Below are 23385 nucleotides of genomic sequence, written 5' to 3' on the forward strand. Positions count from 1 at the left end.
GCAAATGGATCTAAGAAGCAAGCTGGTGTAGCTATTTTAATATCTGGCAAAATGGACTTCAAACCAAAACCAATCAGAAGAAGTAGAGAAGAATACTTCATATTCATCAAAGGAAAAACTTGTCAAGGGGACATTTTAACTCTTAACATCTTTGCCCTTGATACAAAATCACTCACCCTTGTAAAAGAAACATTACTACAGCTTAAATCACATACTGATTCTCACACACTGATACTGAAAGACTTCAGTACCGGACTTTCATTAATGGACTGGTCATCCAGACAAAAACTAAACAGAAAAATGCTGGAAATTACTGATATTTTAAATCAAATGGATCTAACAGATATTTACAAAACATTTCATCCAAACAGGAAGGAATATACCTTCTTCCCAGCAGCTCATGGAACTTTCTCCCAAACTGACTACATACTCAGATACAAAGAGAAGTCTCAAAAGATGCAAGAAAATTGAAATAACATCCTACCTCCTATCAGAACACCATAGATTAAAGCTGAATATCAACAACAACAGAAAGCTTATAAATTCATGGATAGTGAAAAACTCTCTACTGAATGAAAAAATAGGTTAAGAGAAAAATTAAGAAACAAATCAGAGTCTTTCTAGACTTGAATGAAAATGAATGTACAACTTACCCAAATTTATACAACACAATAGAAGCAGTTCTAGGAGGAAAGATCATAGCATTAAGTGTCTACATAAAAATATTAGTGAAATCTCATACTAGTAACTTAACAGCACACCTGAAAGCTCTAGAACAAAAAGTAGTAATCACACCCAGAAGTAGACAGCCAGAGATAATCAAACTCAGGGTTAGAATCAATAGAATAAAAACAACAACAAAAATAATACAAAGAATCAATGAAACTCAGAGTTGGTTCTTTGAGAAAATCAGTAAGGTTGACAAAATCCTTATCCAAATTAATGAAAAGGCAGAGAGAGAAGATTCAAATTAACAAAATCAGAAGTGAAAAGAGGGACATAACCAAAACACTGAGGAAATCCAGAGAATCATAAGGACGTACTTTAAAAACTTGTATTTGGCTAAATTGGAAAATCTGAAAGAAATGGATACATACCACTTAGCAATGTTAAATCAAGATCAGATAAGCATAATCTAGGTCTTATCTTAAGATAAAACCTATAATCCCTAGTGAACTAGAAGCAGTAATCAAAAGTCTCCCCTACCCTCCCCCCCCCCCAAAAAAAGCCCAGGGTCCGATGGTTTTAGTTCAGAATTCTATCACATTTCCAAAGAAGAGTCAATGCTAATACTTCTCAAATTATTCCACAAAAGAAAAAAGAAAAAAAAAACTAGAAGAAATGTTGCCAAATTCATTTTATGAGTCCAGAATTACCCTGATACCAAACCAAAAAAAAAAAAAAAAAAAAAAAAAAACAAAATAAACAAAGAATTACAGACCCATTTCCCTTATGAACAGAGATGCAAAATTACTCAATAAAATACTTGCAAACCAAATCCAAGAACACATCAAAAAGATCATCCACCACAATCAAATAGGCTTCATCCTAGAGATGCAGGGATGGTTCAACATATGTAAATCAATAAATGTAATCTACCATATAAATAAAATAAAAGACAAAAACAACATGGTCATCTCAATAGATGCAGAAGTGGCCTTTACCACAATCCAACCCACTTTATGATTTAAAAAAAGCCTTGGAAATAATAGGGATACAAGGCACATACCTCAACATAATAGCATATGGGCAGTTTAAAGCAAATCATAGCCAACATCAACTTAAATGGAGAAAAACCTCAAAGCAATTCCATTAAAATCAGGAACAAGAAAAGATTGTTCACTCTCTTCATGCCTATTCAATATAGTATATGAAGTCTTAACTAGAGCAGAAAGACAATTTGAGATCAAGTGGGTACAAATTGGATAGCAAGAAATCAAAGTATCATTATTTGTAGAATATATATATATATATATATCCCCCAAAATTCCATAACTTAACACTATAGCTGATAAAAAAGACATGCAGCAAAGTAACTGAATACAAAACTAACTCACAAAACTCAGTGGCTAAAAAAATACCGAATAATCAAAGAATTTCTAGAGATATCATCATCCCCAATTTTAAGTTGTTCAACAAAGCTATAGTAATAAAGCCAGCATGTTACTGGCACAAAAACAGACATGTTGATCAATAGAATAGAATTGAAGACCCAGAAATAAGTTCTCACATTTATCAACACATGATTTTTGATAAAGAAGCCAGAAGTACACACTGGAAAAAAGATAGCATGTTCAACAAATGGTGTTGGTCAAACTGAATGGCTACATGCAGAACAGAAATAGATCCACTTATCACCCTGCACAAAACTCAACTCCAAGTGGATTAAGGACCTCAACATGAGGCCAGATACACTGAAACTGATAGAGGAGAATGTAGGAATAGCCTTCAACTCATTAGCACAGGAAAAATAAAACTTTCTGAACAGAACACCATTAGCAGCACAGGAACGAAGATCAACAATAAATGGATGGGACCTCATGAAACTGATAAATACCTGCAAGGCAAAGGACTCCATGACTGGGACTAATTGGCAGTCTACAGTATGGGAAAACATCTTTACCAAGAACACAACCAAGAGAAGGCTAATATCCAAAAGATGTCAGAGACTAGAGATCAAGAAAACAAATAACCCAGTTCAAAATGGGCTTCAGATCCAAACACGAATTCTTAATAGAGGAAACTCAAATGGCCCAGAAACACTTAAAAGAATGTTCAACATCCTTAGTCATCAGGAAAATGCACATTAAAACTCCATTGAAATTTCATCTTACACCTGTCAGCATGGCAAAGATCAACAAAATAAATGACAGGTCATGCAGCTGAGGCTGTGAAGTAAGAGGAACATTCATCTACAGCTGGTGGGAGTGTAAACTTGTGTAGTCACTGTGGAAATCAGTGTGGGGTTTTCTCGGATATATGGGAATAGATCTACCTCAAGATCCAGCTATACCACCCTTAGCATATACTCAAAGATTACGTCATCCCACCACAGAGACACTTGCTCAACCATGTTCATTGTCGCTATACTGATAATAGCCAGAAATTGGCAACAACTTAAATATCTTTCAACAGATGAATGCATAAATAAAATATGGAATGTTCACACAGTGGTATATTTATATATTATTAATCAGCTGTCAAAATGACATCACGAAATTTACAGGCAAATGGAATAAATTAGAAAAAAATCATCCTGAGTGAGATATCCCAGACCCAGAAATACAAATATGGTTTGTATTTGCTTATATGTAGATGTTAGCTTTTAAGTCAATGATATCCAAGCTATATTCCACAGAACTACAGAGGGTAGGTATAAAGTAAGGGACTATAGGGAATAGATGTATCTCATTAGAAAAGGGAGTTAGAGTAGATATTTATAGATGCATGGGGAACATCTGGAGTGGGAGGATCAAGACAGGAGAAGGATAGAGGGGATAGTGAAGGAAATATGGGGAGAGACAGATAAAATTAAGAGCCATTTGAGAGGTAGTATGAAAACCTAATAAAGTTGAAACAGCCTAAAATATACTCATATATGAAGGAAATCTAAATGAAATTGTCAAATAATTGGGGAGACAGGGTCCCAACTGGCCATCTCTTGTCAACAAAGCTTCGAGTACTGGTATTGAGTATGGTATCTAATCGAGTTGTGTAAGAATTTCAGGTCTCAGCTTAAACTTAAAATTAAAAGAACCTCGGGTTAGGGTTTCAGTTTAAACGCAAACATTGACTTCCCCCAGGGACACATCCCGGGAAAAGCACATTCCAAAGACTTAAACACACATTCCAGGAGAGGGCCCAAGATGAGAAGTAATCAGAAAGCTGAGCCCCTTAATGTAATAAACCTGGGTAAACAGAAGCCCCTTAGCTAACACTCATTGTTATAAAGATAATGTGCAAATCTGAGTTACTTAGAAACAGGGCCTGGGAACGGCTGTTGGAGGTCAGCCTTTGTGGTTATTAAGAGGTAATCGCATAACTGCCCTCGCTAATTCTGTGAAAATGGTATATAAACTGCCCTTAGCTTTAGTTCGGGGTTCCTCATGCCTGCGTACAAGGGAACCCTAGTGCATCAGTTTCCGTTATCAATAAACTTCATGTTATTGCGTCGAATCTGCTGTCCGTGAGTACTTCTGGGGAAGCGCGTCCCCTGTTTTGGATCATGGAGTCCAACAGTTGTTGGTTCAAGAAGCAATGTTGTCTGTGCCTTGGACTATTGGCAGCCTGACCCTACCTGCCCTTGGGGGTTGGAGGTAAGGTGGCACAGCTTCAATGACGCTGACTCTGGGAGCAAGTGAGAAATGCTGAGGCTAGCTCATCTGAGCATGTGCCCTCTGCCTGTGCTCCACTGGTCCCAAGAAAGCCTCTCTTCTAATCAGCAGTTCCAGATTGGCTGGCATTGTCTGTATCAGCAATCCTTGGTCTCTCAGGCAGTCCTCAATTAGGTCCTCCTGTAGGAGAAGCTTTTGCCGCTGCACTACAACGCCTTTACCAAGACTATAGATTGCTCTTCACAAACTGACAGCAAGACACCATTGCTGAAAACAACACCTATATAATTAATTGAATATAGAAATGTTGAACTGGTGCCAACAAAGAGCTTTCCTCCCCATGTTACAGTCTTTGTTATAGGAAGATATAAAGATATTTGACATAACCCTATCAAATGGGAAACATAAATACCAAGCCACCCACAAACCCTTTATCTACAATGGTGTACTACCTGCAAGATATGTTAGGGCAATGGTGGCACAACCCTTATAGGAATAACCAACCAAAACTGATCTGACTTAAGGCCCACTCTAGGAGATGGAACCAATACCTGACACTGATTGGGTGATCAAGAACCTGATACTAGATAGCCTAGGGACTAGGGCAAAATCAAATGATACTGATCTAAAAAGGAAAGAAGTGCCAGGGCAGTGATGGCACACACCTTTAATCCCAGCACTTGGGAGGCAGAGGCAGGTGGATTTCTGAGTTCGAGGCCAGCCTGGTCTACAGAGTGCGTTCCAGGACAGCCAGGGCTACACAGAGAAACCCTGTCTCGAAAAACAAAAACAAACAAACAAACAAAAAGAAGTGAAGGAAGGATGGAGGGAGGGAGAGAGGGAGGAAGGGAGGAAGGGAAGATGGGAGGAAATGTTGTGATAAAATGACTCCTAGTGATATTCTGCTGTACTCAACAAGTGCCTTATTCAACCATCATCAGAGAAACTTCATCCTGTGTTAAGTCTCAAAGAAACCTGAGACAAATACCTAACTGAGGTGACTATTAACCAAAGCAGGCAGTGGTGGCATAGGCCTTTAATCCCAGCACTTGGGAGGCAGAAGCAGGAAGAAACGTATGAGTTCTAGGCCAGCCTGGTCTACAGAGCAGGTTCCAGGGCTACCAAGGTTACACAGTGAAACCTTGTCTCGAAAAGCAAACAAAAAACAAAACAACAACAAAAAACCAATCAAAGCAGACACTAGCCTGCCAGATCTCACCAAGTAATGCTTGCAGAGCCCTGACTTCTCAGCACTTCTCATCTCTACCCATCACCCTAAACCCCTCCAGCCACTGAGCTTTTCCTCCCGGCCCCCAGCTTCTCTTCCTATATAAATCTTAGCCATTTTACCCAGGTGGTCTCTTGGCCTCATGGTTCCTCTCTTCCTCTTCCAACCCTACTAGTCTATTCTGCCAGCTATGTTCACTCTATATCTTCCAGATAACTCTAGGTGTTCTTTCCCTCAATAAAACCTTCTCTTCAACCTAGGAATGATCGTGTCCTCATTTTCACTGCCCCTATAGCAGATGGGAACAAATACAGAGACCCACGGCCGGATATTATGCAGAGAGTGAAAAACCTTGGAACACTCAGCCCTAAATGGGATGTCTCCATCAAACCCCTCACCTCAGATCTCAAGAAACTCTGAAGAAGAGGAAGCAAAAAGAATATAAGAGCCAGAGGGGATGGTGGACAGCAAGAAAACAAGGTCATCTAAACCAGCATGAGCAAGGCTCATGTAACTCTCAGAGACTGGAGTATCAAGTGTGAGGACTGCAAGGATCTACAAGAGGTCCTCTGCACTTACATTGATGGGACTCCTGAGTGTGGAAACAAGTGGGCCCCTGGCTCTTACGCCCTCTCTTGGACTCTTTTCTTTCTGTCTTGTTCAACTTTGATGTGATAGGTTTTGTTTTTTCTTATTATATTTTTTAAATGAATGAATGTAAACCCAGCCACAAAGGTAAAGGTTAGCAACAAAACTGTCATTTATACCTGACGAGAGGAGGATTCTGAATATATTTGGGGGAGGATATATCTATAAATAATATAAATATATAAAATATCCCCTGTCTTTCTCTTTCTTTCTCTCTCTCATCACCTAGCTTCTCCTCTCCTTCTTCTTCTCCTCTCCTTGCTCCTTCTCATGGAGGCAGATGTTCATGTGTCTCCACCAGTCAAAGATAGTTGATATATCTAGGTTGGGTATTGGGTTACACTTCTGATTGAACATTACCAAACTTATAAAGCCTTTGATTAACATTTTTAAAAAATTGTATAAAAGCAAAAACGAAAAGGGGGCATGGGATAGGGGTTTTCTAGGGAGGGGAAATGGGAAAAGGGGATGGCAGCTGAAATGTAAATAAAATATCCAATAAAAATGAAATAAATAAATATATAAAATATAAAATAATATATATAAATATATTTAAATTTTAAAGATGTTTTAAATAATATCTATCTATCTATCTATCTACATACACACCAAAATAACAGGCTATCAGACAGCAAATAAAATATAACCAGAGCAGGTTAAAAAGATGGCTTAATGGTTAAAATCACTTACAGCTGTTGCAGAGGGCCAAGGTTTAGATCCCAGCACCTACCTGGTATTCATAGCTGCCTAGAACTCCTGTTCTAGAGGATTCAACACGCACTTCTGAGTTCTTTGGGCTCCTGCATGAAGTGGTGCATGTTATACTCAATCACACACATATACACAAGAAATAAAAAAAAAAACATTTTTAAAATTAAAAGGAGCTTATTAGTTATATCTTCATTATCTCATCAGTTTAACAATTAGTCAAAGACTATAAAGTTACCTCAAGGAGAAATAGAAATAGAAAATAGGCATTTGAGAAATAATAGTAAGTCAATACCATAATATTACTCACCTTAGTAACAAAGAAATGCAAATCAAATTACTCTTGAAATATCATTTGACAAATGCTAAATTAGCAGTTTTTAAATTGGCCAGGCGACAGGGATGTGATACACTCATTAATTTCAGCTGGCACTACAAATTTATACGACCTTTAAGAGAGCAATATGTCAAATACGGAGAAAGATTTGGGCCCTCTGGCCCAGTAATTCCACTTACAATTAGCACCAAGGGGAGTAACTTACAGAAGCAGAGACACTGTGCTGTTCTTCACAGTCTCCACAATTCAATTAAATCTAATTAACAAGCATTTTATACCTTCCATCTGCCAGCCAGAGGCAACAGGGAAGTAAAAATTAATAAGACACTGTATCTGACCTCAGGGGGCTCTACGTCTGGCAAAGGAGTCAGGTAGATAAACATATCACAAAGTAAGGCTGAAGGTCTAGTATTAGAAACAGATGAAGTCAGAAGAGTTGTGTTGTCTTATGGGACTCAGCGGGGTAGGTGAGTGGAGAGCAGGAAGCATTCCAAAAGATTCAGAGGCTGGTATGGCAGCACATTCATTGAATCCCACCACTTGGGAGGCAGAGGCAGGTGGATGTCTATGAGTTCAAAGCTGGTGTTGTCTATGTAGCCCTGACTCAAAAGAAAAAAAAATATCAAAAAGGAAAGAAAGAGAAAGACAGACTTCGATTATAAGGTAAACTATTGGGCTAAAGGCACAGTTCTGGCAGGGGAGCAGTAGTCTAGCCCTGTAGGATACAGATTCCAGAAGGAGGTTTATAGAAAACCAGGATTTTTTTTGAAAAATAAGAGAACTGTTTTTGGTGACATCAATAATAAAAATGGAAGCATACATTCATGGTCAACGTTAGAGATATGAGCTTGTAAACTGTGGAGCACAGTGGATCATTATCCCATTATAAAATGCAAACTCTGGTACATGTAGGACATGAAATACTGCTGATTTCAGGCAGGACACCTGAGGAAAAGTGACTGCTCCTGACCGTACTGAGTATCTCGCCAAGATTCAACCTTCTTCTTAAGTTTTAAACTCCTTTTGTTGAAATGTAATTGATATATTTGCCCCATTAAATGTACAAGTCAGTGGTTTTAGTATAGTCCCAAAATTGTATGACTACTTCCAGAATGTTCTCATCACATTAAAAAGAAAAATATCAACAGTCACTCCCAATTACTCCCAGCCTTTGACAACCAGGGTCTCCTTCCTATGTCTACATAATTCAGTTTCTCCACCCTAGCCTGGAGAAATAGAACCTATTTACTACTCTCCCCCCAGTGGGGACACTGGATGTCCCCAAAGTGAAGTTGGCTGATTGCAAGTTAGCACCTGCCATAAAGGTACTAACTTTTTAATTCTGTCCCCTTATTCCATACTCATGGTCCTTGAAAGGCCTTCATCAAGGCCTTTGCATGTGCTGTTCTCTGGGCCTGAAATGCTCTTCTCACAATCTAAGTCACAATACCACATAGTCACTCAGATTTCAGTTCAAATCTCACTTCTTTCTGATGTTATCCCAACCTCCAACTGAAATGGCCTCTCCCTTTCTGGGCACCACCCCAAGTCATTCTGGTCACCAAGAAGACAACCTGGAAACTGTCCCATAATCCCATGTTTATCATTATCAGTCAACACCTCTCCCTTTACAAATGTTTAATGAATGAATATGTGTATGTTCACATACATCTGTGGATCTGTTTCCCTGCAAATCCTTGGAGTAAATATCACAAGAAAACGTTCATGATAACTGGTATGGCTTCAGGCACAGCCTTGAATTTTAAATTGTTTGGAAAAGAATAAATCCCATTTGGATACTGGAGAAGCAAAAAGAAGTCAGTGAGAGGGTGTTGTAAACAAACAGTTGAATACAAGGAAGTAAGTTGTTTCGTTTCTAGACTTTGAGGCTTCAATAATCCCCAAATGTCCAGAAAAACTGGCATTAGGGGAATCATCTTATTTTTACTTTGCCAAGTAATGGGTTTATCATCATGGTCACATCACCATGTTACAGAATAAAGAGCATTTAGCCTCTAAAAAGTAAAGGAGACAAATTAATTTTTTTAATTGAAAAAAGTTTGCTTTTGGAAACTCTTTTGTTCTCCTTATTCCTCTCATTGTGCTGGGATGTCACCTTGACAATGGGAGAGTCAGCTGACCTCAGATATTGGCTCAAGATCAAAGAGAAATCCTGGCAAGTTTCCCAAGATTCAATTTTTCAATATTTTGTCTATATTCAACTGAAGCTTTCTGATAAGTCCTCTCTATAGGGACCACAATGTTAGCAACTAGGCATATCCACCGACGGCCAAAAGGAACTCCACAACAGTACTGACAATCTATACAGTCAGCTCTCAGGGACCCCAGACAACAAGACATGTCATCAGCTGCCCAGAGATGACACATTGTTGCCTCTGTCACATGTTCGCTTCTGCCTGCACCACCAGCCTGATAAAAAGCCATGTTTTCCCTTCCCCCATCCCTTCTTCCCTTCCTTCTCCCAGAGGCAGCCTCTGCACACATTTCCCTTAATAACCCTCCCACGAGAGACATGTTGCATGTGTAATTCTGAGGGAACCACTGCCTAGTTCCTTCACACAGTATCTAAGTGACCTCAGAATCTGGCACTGAAAAACTGCTTAAGTCTTCCTCACACAGTAACCAATTATAAGGGCAGCCAGATAACAACAAGTACTATTAACTAAAATAAACTGTGTGTGGCTTTTATAGAAGACACTGAGTTTTTATACATGAAAAACTTTGTAACATCTATTAAAAAAAAACAAGCCAAGGCATCAAGTGTGACTGTGTCACATAGATCATGATGGAAGATCTCATTCTATTGTAAAAAAATTTTAAATAAACATTTTAAAGAGTAAGATTAAAATGGGACAAATAGCAGGAGACAGCTGAAAAAAAATTTTGTCTACTGTAGAAACTAAGAATTAAAGGAAGTGAGGTAAATGATGACAAACACTATTTACATTATTTACATTTACTGCAATCCGACTTATTCGGGAATAACATCCACATGAGAGTGAGAAGATATTTTGAAAAACAGAAATGTGAATGATTTCCTCAGATGCCTTGCTTCATTTGGGAAGAGGCAAAGTGGCTCCCAGAGAATATGCAGAATTCAATTCACACTGATGAGAAACAACATTTAAAAGGGAAAGAAGGAAGTTTCTGGACCAAGGGGCAACAATCAGTTGGTATCTGAAAGAACCCACATACCTATTAAATACTATTTTAAGAAACGAATAATTTAGATGCCAGTGAGGAGCAGAGGGTGACTGTAGTCATGCTTACAAGCAAATAACAACAGGGACTAAGTGTTCTGGTCATTTAATTGAAGTATGGGAACATACAGGGGTTGGCTAGATAAACAACCCTACTCAGAAAGTAAGAAAACTCTGTTGGCAGCTGTTCTCACTCACCTGCCCTGAGTAGTTAATGGGAAGGAGTCAAATTTGCTCTGTACCCCCTAAGTCATGGGGGTCTCCAGGAGCTGCTAAGCCACAGTCATGAGGCTGTTCTGTTAATTGATGCTATGGATTTCAGGTGCTCTGAAGAGCAGAGTAACACTTTCTAGTGTTACTAGAATTTGGATTCCTGTAAAATCCAAGTTGCTCTTTGTACTTGTTTCTGAGAAGGCTAGGCTGATTCCATGACAGACCTCAAATTGGCACTTAAGGAGAGGCCTAAGAACTGGGCAAGTCCAGGCAAGCCCAGGAAAATCAATTACTAATAGAAACAAAAACAAACAAACAAGCAAACAAAAAACAGACTCCAACCTTCATGTCGGGATAATGGTCCTGGAATGCTTAGAAAAAGAGCATGATAAGGCCACCTACCCTGGGAATCCTCAACAACAGTTTCCAGCCTCCTTGCCCTTAATGATTCTGGAATGCCTAGAGATAGAATAAGATAAAACTGTCTACCCTGGAACTCCAATGTGCTTTAAATTTAGCTCACATGATTGTCTCTTTATCTTGGTAATGGAAGACCCCACCATGCTGGACTTCTGCAGAATAAAACACTCTTCGTGTTTACATACCATTTGAGTCCAGGGTGTCATTCTTAGGCAAATCATGGACCCTTACATTTGGGGGCTTGTCTGGCATTGCTGGAGAACCCCTGACCCTAATAGTGGAGTGTTTTTCCAATTGGTAAGTCCAGACATGCAGTTGTCTTTTGGCTTGTCCATATCTGTGTTTCTGTTTCGGGGTTTAATTCTGTTTTAGGTTTAATCTGGAGGCTGAGAAGGACAAAGCAGACACCTATTTTGTCACCTGGCCAGGGGCAACAGAGAATGCTACCAAAAGCTGGAGAACTTGCTAGTTCTCATCTGGATTCTGAACTGGCTGTGGGTCTATAGGCCTCCCATGTTCAGGGAGGAAGACTTCTTAGACAGCCTTTCAGTTCATTTTTGTTTTCTCAGGAATATTCTCCTGTGTCTGTCTGTGTGTATTCTGTTTGTACTTTTTGTCCTCTGGTACAAAATTTTCTTTGATTCACAGGATGGGACAGGCACAAAACACCCCACTGGGCTTGATCCTGAACCGTTTTAAGGACTTTCACCTAGTCACAGAAGACTCTAGTCTGGTTGTTCATCCCTGCAAACTGACATCTTCTGCAGGAATGAATGGCCCACCTATAAAGTAGGATGACCTAAGGAGGAGACTCTCCTCCCCATCATTTACAGATTGAAGGTTTAGTTTATAAGGCCGGGACCATCCAGACCAAGTACTTTGGGCCTTGATGCTCCCCGCTCTTTTTCTTCTAAAGGAGGGTCAGCCTCAGGCCTCCTGCCTTGTTCCCCCTTTCTGCTCCTGAGAAGGACCCCTGTCCCCCTCCTTATGTTCCTACTCCTGCTGCCACTGCCTCTGCCTCTGCCCCTGCCCCTGCCCAGCCAGCATAGGTAGAGAGAGAGAGAGATCAGCCCGACTCCCGTGACTCTCCTGCCTCCACTTGGAGCCCACCTCACACTCTGGCCCGAACTGCTCAGAGGGCCAACTCTACTACAGCCTTAAAGATCTAGGCTATAGGACCCACAGCTGCTCTGGGAGAGAGTTCATGTCATGTGTTCCATTTGCCAGTAACGACTTTTACAATTGAAAGTTGCAGAAAGCCCCCCCCCCACCCCCATTTTTAGAAAGACCATCTGTTCTCAAAGGTCTTCTAGATTCAGTCGTGCTACCTCACCTGAGATGACTGTCAACAATTGCTCCAGGCCCTCTTCATGACAGAGGAGAGAGAAAGGATCATGGGAGCTGCCCAGAAATTGGTTCCAGGAACAAATGGACTGCCCACTCAAGTTCAGGCTGATATTGATACAGCCTTTCCTTTGACCCAGTCTGACTGGGATTTTAACACTGCTGAAGGTAAGGAGAGACTCTGGGTCTACCACCAGATTTTGTTGGGTGAGGGGCTCCAAGAGGCTTCCAGACAGCCCATAAATTTATGTTAGGTCAGCCAGGTGATGCAGAGAAAGAATGAGAGCCCCAGGGAACATCTAGAAAGACTTTTTGAAGCCAATAGGACCTACACTCCTTTTCACCCAGAAGCCAGAGAGCAACAGTCAGCTGTGAACATAGCTTTTGTTAACCAAGCTGCCCACGTTTCCACTGCCAACATCCTGGTAGCTTTGCTACTCCCCCACCCCCACACCACGAGCTCCCAGCCATCCCTGAATATACTGGTGAAGACAAATGACATCAGGAGAGTTTACAGAAGAGATGGCTGGTTGCTGACCTCTGAAGGTTGTACCATCCCACCTAAGGCATTTGCTAAGCAATTCATCTATCAAATTCAGCAAGCTTCACATCTGTGTCACTGAAAACTGAAGGAACTGCTGTGAGGGACAAGGTACAAAATATTTGACTTAGGTCACTTGGTTGATCGGGTAACTTCAGACTATGCCACCTGCCAGGCTGTGAACTCCGCAGGCCCTAGTCAAGGAGCTACCCCAGAAACCAGAATCAGGGGTCGATGGCCAGGGGCTAATTGGGAAATAGATTATACAGAAATAAATCCATGAGATATCCATGAATATAAGTATTTGCTTGTTTTTATAGATATCTTTTCAGGATTGGTAGAAGCCTAGCCTACAAAGAAGGAGACTGCCAACATAGTAGCAAAGAAGCTTCTGGAAGACATCATACCTAGGTATGGTTTGCCTTCCTTCCTTGGGTCTAACAATGGACCAGCATCCATTTCTCAGGTAACTCAATCTCTAGCACAGGTTCTGGGGACCAATTGGAAATCACATTGTACATACAGACCCCAGAGTTCAGGGAAAGTAGAGAGAATGACTTGAACTCTGAAGGAGGCCTTGACCAAATTAACCTCTGAAACTGGCAGTGACTGGACGTCTCTCTTACCTTATGCCTTATATAGGGCTAGGAACACCCCCTATACTTTAGGTCTCCCCCTTTTTGAGATCCTATATGGGAGACCCCCCATCCCATGCTGCCTAACCTCCAGTCTGATAGCTGAATATAACCAACATAAGTTTTTTAAATCCCTGGAAGCCCTCCATGGGGTTCAGAAGTAACTCTGGCCTGCCATCTGCCAGGCTTATGAGTCTGCTCCATCCCCTAACTCCCATTGCTTTGAGCCAGGTGATGAAGTCTGGATTAAGAGACATAGCCACAAGACTCTGGAACCTCACTGGAAAGGGCCTCACACTGTGATCCGGACTGTGCCTACGGCTGTTAAAGTGGACAGGACCAGGACATGGATATATCACTCCCACATTAACCCTGACAAGAGAGAGATGATCCAGCAGTTGAGGTCCCAGTGGAGGAGACTTCCAGGCGAACAGCCACAGAAGGATGGAAGGTCACCCCACACCCTGTGCATAGCTGAAACTGTGACTCCAGTGCTCCTGATCCTGCTTGCTTGCTGCTTACACTTTACTGCACCAGCCACTAGCCCCTTACTATCTGTGTGCCCCAAGGGGGTGATGCAACAACCTTGTCATCAAATTCACAGTGGCTGGCAAGAAGGCTGATTGGACTGCCAGTTTTAACTCCTTTCTCCCCAGACTTAACACAGAACTATTGGTTACCAGACAGGAATTCTGCATTTGAATAAGGTATCCTGAGCCTATTCCTACCTCTGTAACCCTTACTGATGTCCACTCATGGCTTAGAACAGACCACACCAGACCAAACGGTTCCAAGTGGGGTTTATTCAGGAGATAGGGCAAAGATGGGGGAAGGGGAGAGAAGTAGAGGAAGGAGATGGAAGAAGAGAAGAAAGAAGAGAGAGGAAGAAGAGAGTGAGATTAGGGTATTCTGCCTATTTTATATGGGTGGTAACATAGCCTCTCCCAGGTAAAGGTGAGGTAACTAGGTGGATTCTGGGAATGTATGGCGGTTGCCTTGGCAACAATGTGGGGGTCCGCCTAGATGTGATGTTACTGGGTTCGAAGCCTGATACCAACACTTACTATTGCAGGATACATGTTGTTCCCAGAGAGTGTTTAGTGGGCTAATACCTCGGGGCTTACTCCATTCATTTATGGCCTGGTTGTAAATATGACTGAGGATTTTTATGTTCTAGTACAGCTTGTACCCAGAGTGACATATTACTCTGGGGAGGATGTCTTCAACAGGCTAGCACCTCCAGTTGAGTTAAAAGTTAAAAGTTAACACATTTCCAATGTGTTACTAGGTTGCTTCCTTAACATAGGCCTGGCTGGAGCTGCTAGTGTGGGGGCTTCAGAAACATTTCAAAGATCTGAGATGGCCCGTTACTAAAAGTGGGGAATGAGAAGGCTAGGTTGATTCCATGACAGACTTCAAATTTGCAGTTAAGGAGACTAGGCCTAAGAATTGGGCAAGTCCAGGCAGGCCTAGGCAAGCCCAGACAAGTCGATTACTAATAGAAAACCCCCCCAGGCTCCAGGCTTCACTACCCAATAATGGTTCAGGAATGCCTAGAGACAGAGGACAATAGAGAGCTCACCTACCCGAGAACTCCAATGTGCTTCAAATCGAGGCTGCGAGCTCACTTGATCGTCTCTCTATCTTGGTAATGGGAGACCCCAGCATGCTGGACCTCTGTAGAATAAAACACTCTTTGCGTTTGTAGGAACCAAATGTGAGATATTCAGGTCTCGGTTTGAACTTAGAATTTACTGCCCTGGGACACTCATTGTCATAAAAGTAATGTGGGAGTCTGAGTCATCTATAGACTGGACCAGTCAAGTCAGCCTTTGTGGTTGCCCTTGTGAGCTCATAAGGACCTTTGTACAGGTGATCAAAACAGTAGAAAAAAGAATCTTTAGGCCAGGATCCCTTGGGCACCCAAACCAAGTGCCCTATATAGTTACCCAGATATATCTAGCAAAAGAACATCCTTCCCCCAATAAAAGCCTTTCTTCCCCAAGACCCTTGTAGGTTCTGGCTGTCAGGAGTGCTCTTCAGGACCGAAGAGCAAGAGAGGATACCGGAAAGAAAGAATGTCCTCTCAGACATGGGGGCACCATCAATTGACCAGACCGTGGCCAACAGCGGGTTGCTTCTGACCAGACCTGACTGGGGCCTTCATGAGGCAGAAGGTAAGGGGCACCTAAAAGCCCATGCCAGATTCCATTGGCAGGTCTCAAGGGGGCTACAAGGCATGTGAGGTTAAGCAGGGATCAGATGAGTTGCCCACAGCCTTTCTAGAATAACTCACAGAAACATTCTGTCAATATAGACAAGGCTATTAGATGTCATAAAAAAGCTTCAGAGGCTAGAGGAACTGCAGGATACGTCATTAAAAGATTTAGTGTAGGTTATTGAAAAAGTCTACCATAACAGGTAGACATAGAAAAAGAAAAGTGACAGGAAAGAACTTTACAGAAAAGCTTGGCTACAGTCGTTAAGAGAAAGCAGGAAAGAGAGACTCCAATCAAAGGGAGATAGAAAACTCCTTGAAAAGGACCAGTGTGCACATTGCAAGTAAAGTAGCCAGCTGCTGAGCCTGAGAGTGCCCTAACAAATAGAAGCCAGGGTCAGGAAATCCCAGGCCTTGAGAAAAACACCCCCAAATGGTGAAGGTATTAGCTCTGAGTGAAGACAGCAATTGGGGTAGACGGGGCTTGGACCCACTCAACTCTTGGTGGACACAGGGACTCAACACTCGGCCCTCCTCCAAGCCAATGGCCCCGTTTATTCATGGACTACCCAAAATTGGTGGACCAAGAGATGGGCTGGGTATCCCACTCATCTATGGTCATCCCAGACTGTCCCTACCTTCTATTGGGTCAAGACTTACTCCCCAGGATGGGGGCCCAGATACACTTCCTGCCCAACAGGCTACAACTAACTGGCCCAAAAGGAGAACCCACGGGTAGAGGGAAGACTTCTCCTACTGACCCCTGCTGGGAGCCGAGACAACCTGCTTTACAGAAGGAAACCGTTTTCTCCATGCTGGTCAGAGACAAGCCAGTGCTGCTGTGGTAGATGACACAAATGTCATCTGGGCTGAACTTTTACTCCCCACCCCCGGCTCATCGGTGCAGAAAACAGCCTTAAAACTTGGAGCTGGCAAGAAAATCAACATCTACACAGACAACTGGTATGCCTTTGTCACAGCCCATGTCCACAGGGCTATATACCAAGAGAGAAGACTACTCGCATCAGAAGAAATCTTAAATCCCTTGGGTGCCCTGATGAAGCAAGCAACTGTGAGTACTATTTGTTGTCCAGAACACCAGAAGGGAGGAGACTCTGTGGCCCGAGGCAATAACCAGACAGATCAAGCGGCTTAAGAAGTGGCTATGCAGGAGCCTGTCCTGGTTATGGGCCTGAGAAAGACACCCACCCTTGTCCTGTCCCTGTTCCGAGCCCAGAACACCCCTCTTGTGTGAGACCCCAACTCCCTCAACCCCAGCTCTTGACTCACCACCCTCCTGAAATGACTTTTCAGGCTCTATATAAAAGCTGCCCCCAGCTTTGGCTCGGGGTTCCTCTTGTCTGCATATAGGGGAACCCCAGTATACTGGCTAACATCTTATCATCAATAAACCTCATGTTATTACAGAGAATCCTATCCGTGAGTGTTTCTGGGGAAGCACGTGGTTTTGGATCTTAGAGTCCAACACGACATACTATTTAAATTCAGGGTGTCATTCTTCAGCAATTCATGAACCCTTACATTTCTAATAGGCATCTTTCATTTTAAATTTATATTGTATCTGTGGTTTAGGATTAGATTGGGGCATGTTTTTGTTTTGAGACAGAGTCTCCCTCTGCCTCTGGCTGGCCTGGAAGTTGCTCCACAGGCTGGCCTTGAACTCACAGAGATTCACCTACCAATGCCTCCAGAGTGCTGGGATCAAAGGTGTGCACCTTCATGCCCTGTTAGAATTAGATTTTAAAACAGTATTTAATCCACAGGGCAGGAACTAATGGCTAACCTAGGTGCCTATTTAACATATGAAAATGGTTTCTGGCTGCCAGTCAGTCTCCCTCTTCACTACTCACAAGTAACTGTTACAGAGTCATCCCAGATAGCATACCCTGCTCCCTACCCTCAACTTCTCCAGGCCTGAGTTTCCCTCCCTTCCCCCCAGCTTCTCTGTCACCTATGTATAACCCAGCCACTTGGGTGTCCTCTTGGTTCCCAGGTCCTCTCTTTGCTCCCTCTTTTTTCTGTTCCAGTCTCAGACTCTCACTCCCACCCCACCCCCAAACACCCCTACACAAACCACTCCTCCCCAAACACACACACACACACACACACACACACACACACACACACACACCTCATGGCCCAGTTCAGTCTGGATCTTTCCAGGTGCCACTGGCTGTGCACTCCTTCACATCTATAATACTCTTTCTCCTCAACCATACCTTAAAGGGGTCATGTCCTCATTTCTCATTCATCTGGTGCAGAAACCACAGGATTGGCATACGCGAGCTCCCTTTCAAGGAACCTGGCCCCTCCAAACCAGGCTGCTGATCTGATTCTCCTAAGGTATACATCAATCATTTGTTTCTGCTGTCTTCTGCCACCAGTCAAATCTGACTCTAAATTCTAGAACCTGACTCTTCCTTGCTTCTTCTCTCCACGTGCCCTACCCATTTGCCTCTCCTTCCTTGTCTACTCCATAAGTACCTCTCTGGCTCCTGGAGCCCACTACACGCTCCAGGGCCCCATGTAGCCACACAAGACATACCTCTCTGTTAAAGACACTGCACCTCCCTTTCCCCCCAAGTCTGTCCTAGCCGCCTCTTCAGCTGGTTTCTTCTGTTCTGCTCTACCCCCACCCGCCTCCCCAAGGAGCTGCAGTGCCACAGCTCCTCTGGGCTCTGACCCTGTCCTTTCTGTCTCTCAACTCCCTCCTAGACAGAAAACAGACAGCTTCCTTATGGTCTCCTGAGCCTATATTTCAACTCTTTTCTTTGCTTCCTCCTTTCCCAGCCCCTCCCTCGCTCAGGAGGAGCTCCTGCCTTTGCAGTCCTGTTCCCTCTCAGGACTCCTGAGAGAGAGTACTGCAGCTTTTCCACACGATCCTGGACTTCTCTGTCTCTCAGCTCCCACTTGGAGTTTATAGGAACTGGTCCAGCAGAGTTTGTTTTGGAACCCTTTCTCCTTTCTCCCTCAGACTCAGTGACTTCATTAGAGCCTCGCTGTCGCTGTAAATGGCTTGGCCTCACGACAGCCCAATCAATGGCCAAAGATGGAATATTTGATTCAAATTCTCTCATATGATAACAGCTTCTACCACTGAACAAACAAACTGTTGGGTTTCTGACCCAGGACAAGGGGCTGAGGTGCATATTTTACATGACAGAGGAATAACTTAACACAAATGATCACAAAACTTCTTATATCGCAACTTTTTCTGCTCTAAACTTTCAAGAGTCTCTTATCTCTATGTTACCACTACTTTCCACTCTAAAAATAAATAAATAAATAAATAAATAAATAAATAAAAATTAAAAACCTTTTATCTCTGATTTCTCTGCACTCAAAAAAAGCACTTAAAACTATGCTGTAAATAGCTCATGAGTTGTAAGTTCATTGGGTGTTTTTTTAAAAAAAATCTGTAATAAAATTTAGCTTAAAATTTATTTAAATTAGCTTAAAACACATACACATGAGTAGTCTTAATTTACTACAACAACACACTATATAAGTGATTCAACTCTTGTTTAGAATATACTGTATATGTAACTTGGATTCAATTCTTGTTTTAAAAATAGGTTTACTAAGAAAAGGGTATTTTTAAATAACAATTGATTGGTTTGCCTCTGTCTTGGCTGATGACCTCATCAGGACTGGTGTCTCTAATGCCTTACGTTTTCCTATTTGCAACTACTATGTCCCTGTCCAGCCTCCATAGGTTACTTTCTCAGTGTTCCCTCTCAGACCTTTCCCTCTCTAACTGTATGTACTCTCCTTGGAGGATTTCATTTTCATCTGCGAAGGTGTACTGCAAACACTTAACAAGCTGTTTGGTGGTGGCAAGGAGGCTGATTTACAGTGTGTACTGATTTCTATGATGTCATACTTTCCTGGCAGCCAATAGCAGGCTTCCAAGCATTGACCATGGAGCACATCACCTTATCTATCACTTTCAATGGTCATCTAAATGTTGATGTCCATCTGTTGATATTCCTATGCCAGCAGCAGCAGCGGCGGCGGCGGCAAGGTAGTGAGAAGACAGAGGCCAAACACAATGAATTTGTAGCTCAACTGAGATGCTGTAAGATGCTCTTGAAAACTGACTGATGGGACACTGATAAGAGCAGCTTCCGGTAAGTAGTTATTATCCTATAGTAATTTAGGTACACTAGAGAAGATTAACCTTATGTTATGGCTCATGAGGCCTGGGTATGCTCCTCTATTGCAATTCAATGTTTTGATTATCTAACCAGAACCTTACACTCTCAAAATGATTCATTCTGTATTCTCAGAAGTCAGTCCCAAAGCCCTGCCAATTCTGTCTCCCAACTTTTTCTTGAATTCATCCTTTCATGTTCATAGCCATTCATTCCCTCAGCTCAGGCCTTCATCCTGTCTCAGCTGCTTTTCTTGGAGAATCTCCCAATGTCCTTGACCCTGTCATATTCCTAATTAGTCTATGCCAGCAGAGACACAAACTGAGATACAGGATGTGTGCAGAGATGAGAAGCTGTCCAACCTCAGAGCTTTGCTATAGTGATTGTCAAACAGAAAAACCTCTTCAGTTGCTTCTTGGATAAAAGTCTTTCAGAATGAAGTCCAGACTCCTTGGAGCAGAACAGGTCTTTCACAGTCTGCCTGTTACTCTTTTCTAGGCAGACTCCATGCTCCCCGTCTACACCCAATAAATGAGAAGATCTCGATATGGAAGGATGACATGGATATTTCCGCCTTCTTTTCCACCCTAATGCTGCTTTAAACTTTCATGCCTTTCTTCCATTATGATGCTCACTTCTCCGATTTGTGGGGTTTTTTCGAAGGGGGAAGAGTTGGCACTAATCAAATCAAAGGCCTCAAGTGCTCTACCACTGTGATACACCTATCTCCTCTTCTATATCTGATTGTTTCTTCTTACCATCTTCTCCTTACATGCTGTTTTTCTCCAGTTTATTCCTCAGAACTCTTTTGTACTTTTTGTTGAATATATACACACACACATGCATGCATACATACATACATACATACATAACCATGTGTATGTGAGAGCTTGGATTCCAGAGGCATCTGACCCCCTGGAACTCAGCTACCTGACATGAGTGCTGGGTATTGAACTCAGGTCCTCTGGAAGGACAATACATGTTCTTAACCACTGAGCCATCTCTCCAGCCCAAAACTCCCTGTTTTAAGGTCACATATTTCTGTTTTTTCCTACTACCTAGTGCTGAATTATATTTTAGCTTCTAGATCAGACTAATCTTCACAACACCTGCACATATACCCCTTCTCTGTCTTAAGCTCTGAAATTGGTCCGCCTCTCATCTCTGCATACATCCTGTATCTCAGTTTGTGTTTCTGCTTGTCTTACAGCAGTTACCTAAGACTACCTGAAGTGGTAGCTTAACACAACAGTCATACATTCTTGCTCTCAAACATGCAGGGTGGTGAGAATCTCTACTGACCTGATCTAGATTCAGAAGATCTTGGCTGGGCTCACTCTTATGGACATAAGGTAGGACAATCAGGACACCGAGGAGACTGGCTAGTTTTATGTCAACTTGACACAAGCTTGAGTAATCTGAAAAAAAAGGGAGCCTCAATTGAGAAAATGCCTCAGTAAGATCTTGCTATAGATAAGCCCATAGGCATTTTCTCAATTAGTGATTGATACAAGAGGGTACTAATCAAACCAAAAGCCTCAAGTGCCTCTCTGAGTGGGGCCAACCCTGGACTGGTGGTCCTGGGTTCTATAAGAAAGGAGGCTGAGAAAGCCATGAAGAGAAAGCCAATAAGCTGCACTCCTCTATGGCCTCTACATACAGGTTCCTGTCCTGCTTGAGTTCCTACCCTCACTGTTTTTTATGATGAACTGTTACGGATCTGTGAGTAAAATAAACCCTTTCCTTCCCCAAGCTGATTTTGGTCATGGTGTTTCATCCCCTATAGTAATAACCCTAAGACAATTGGTAGAAATGATCTCTCCCTCTCTGATAAACTAGCCTTGGTGTATTCACATGGCAGGTGGGAAGAGCTCCAAATGAAAAATCATTCAAAGCCTCTTGTCCTAGGACTAAAAACAATACACCATACCACTTTTTCTACATTCTATTGGCCAGAAGTCATTAAGCCAGTTCTAGATACAGAGGTCTATACCCGTGACAAAGCATTGTAAGAGGTGTGGGAGGGTGGAGGAGAGTAGACGCTGCCACAATCTACCATGCAAGCCAAGCTAGAAATCTCCACAATAACAGTCGATGGTGGTGATGATAACATTAGTGATAATGATGGGAGATTCTGTTTGATGAGTATTTAGCACATGATCATCCCAAGCTAATGTCAGAGAAAAGACAGATCTTGCTCTGTGTTCAGAGCTTTGTTGTGATCATCTTATTTATTTTGTTTACATCAGTTTCTACTGATAGTTCTCTTCTTTGTTTATAGACAGATCTCTCGTCTTCTGAGCTGCACAAAGGGAGAACTCTGGTATATTGTCTTCCTTCATAAGAACGTCAGCCCTACTATATTACGACTCTGTTCTAGCCTTACTGATCTCCTTAAAGGCCCTGCCTTCAAATAGAGTCAACTAGAGGCTGGAGTCCCACATATGATTGTGAATAAGAGTTGGCTATGGCCAGGCAGTGGTGGCACACACCTTTAATCCCAGCACTTGGGAGGCAGAGGCAGGAGGATTTCTGAGTTGGAGGCCAGCCTGGTCTATAGAGTGAGTTCCAGGACAGCCAGGGCTAGACAGAGAAACCCTGTCTCAAAAAACAAAACAAAACAAAACAAAACAAAACAAAACAAAACAAAACAAAAAGAGTTGGCTATGATAGTGGTTTAAATGAGAAGCCTCCTCCTGCCCTATAGACTCATATATTTGAATGTTTAGTCCCTAATTAGTGGAACTGTTTGGGAAGGATCAGGAGGTGTGGCCTTGTTGAGGCGATATGTCACCAAGAGTAGGTTTAAAGTTTCAAAAGCCCAGACTATTCCTAGTTAGCTCCCTAACTCACTCTTTGCTCTCAGCAACTGCTTCAGCACCATGCCCTCCAGCCTGCCAGGTGCCATGATCTCTGCCATCATAGACATGGACTTGTCCTCAGATCTGTAAACAAATACTTTTTTTTTTTTATAAGTTTCCTTGGTCATGGTGTCTCTTCACACCAATAAAAAAAATAACTAATGGACAAAATTTAATTTCTAACAACTGCACCTGCACACACACACACACACACACACCAGAATACCTTTTAAAAAGCCAATATTAACCATTGAAAACTGGAAGACAAGAATTCTTATACTGATACTGAGGCTTTAAATTAGTACGATCTCTTTGTAAAGCCATCACTTTGCTAGCAGAGTCTCATAAAGCTGAATACATGCTTAGCCTATGACCAGCAGATTCAGCTTCTAGGTATTTTATCTAACAGAAATTTATATACATCTTCTCTAAAAGACATGTAGAAGCACAGTCACAGCACAACTATTCATAATTGGAAAGAACTCTGATGTTTATTTATAAT

At 42.1% G+C, this 23385-nt stretch overlaps 1 long non-coding RNA gene across 1 annotated transcript in view; it reads right to left on the reverse strand.

Annotated features, from left to right (window-relative positions):
- Positions 1 to 15354, reverse strand: part of LOC143443023 (uncharacterized) — a 47071-nt gene extending 31717 nt beyond the window's left edge. Inside the window, exons 1-2 of the long non-coding RNA XR_013111695.1 lie at positions 15216 to 15354; positions 6941 to 7010 (exon numbers count right to left, since the gene is read on the reverse strand). This is a non-coding gene — a long non-coding RNA (uncharacterized LOC143443023). The remainder of the gene's footprint in view (positions 1 to 6940; positions 7011 to 15215) is intronic.
- Between the last annotated feature and the right edge of the window lie 8031 nt (positions 15355 to 23385).

The sequence above is a fragment of the Arvicanthis niloticus genome, chromosome 7 (assembly GCF_011762505.2).
Source record: "Arvicanthis niloticus isolate mArvNil1 chromosome 7, mArvNil1.pat.X, whole genome shotgun sequence".
In the NCBI taxonomy this organism is placed as follows: domain Eukaryota; kingdom Metazoa; phylum Chordata; class Mammalia; order Rodentia; family Muridae; genus Arvicanthis; species Arvicanthis niloticus.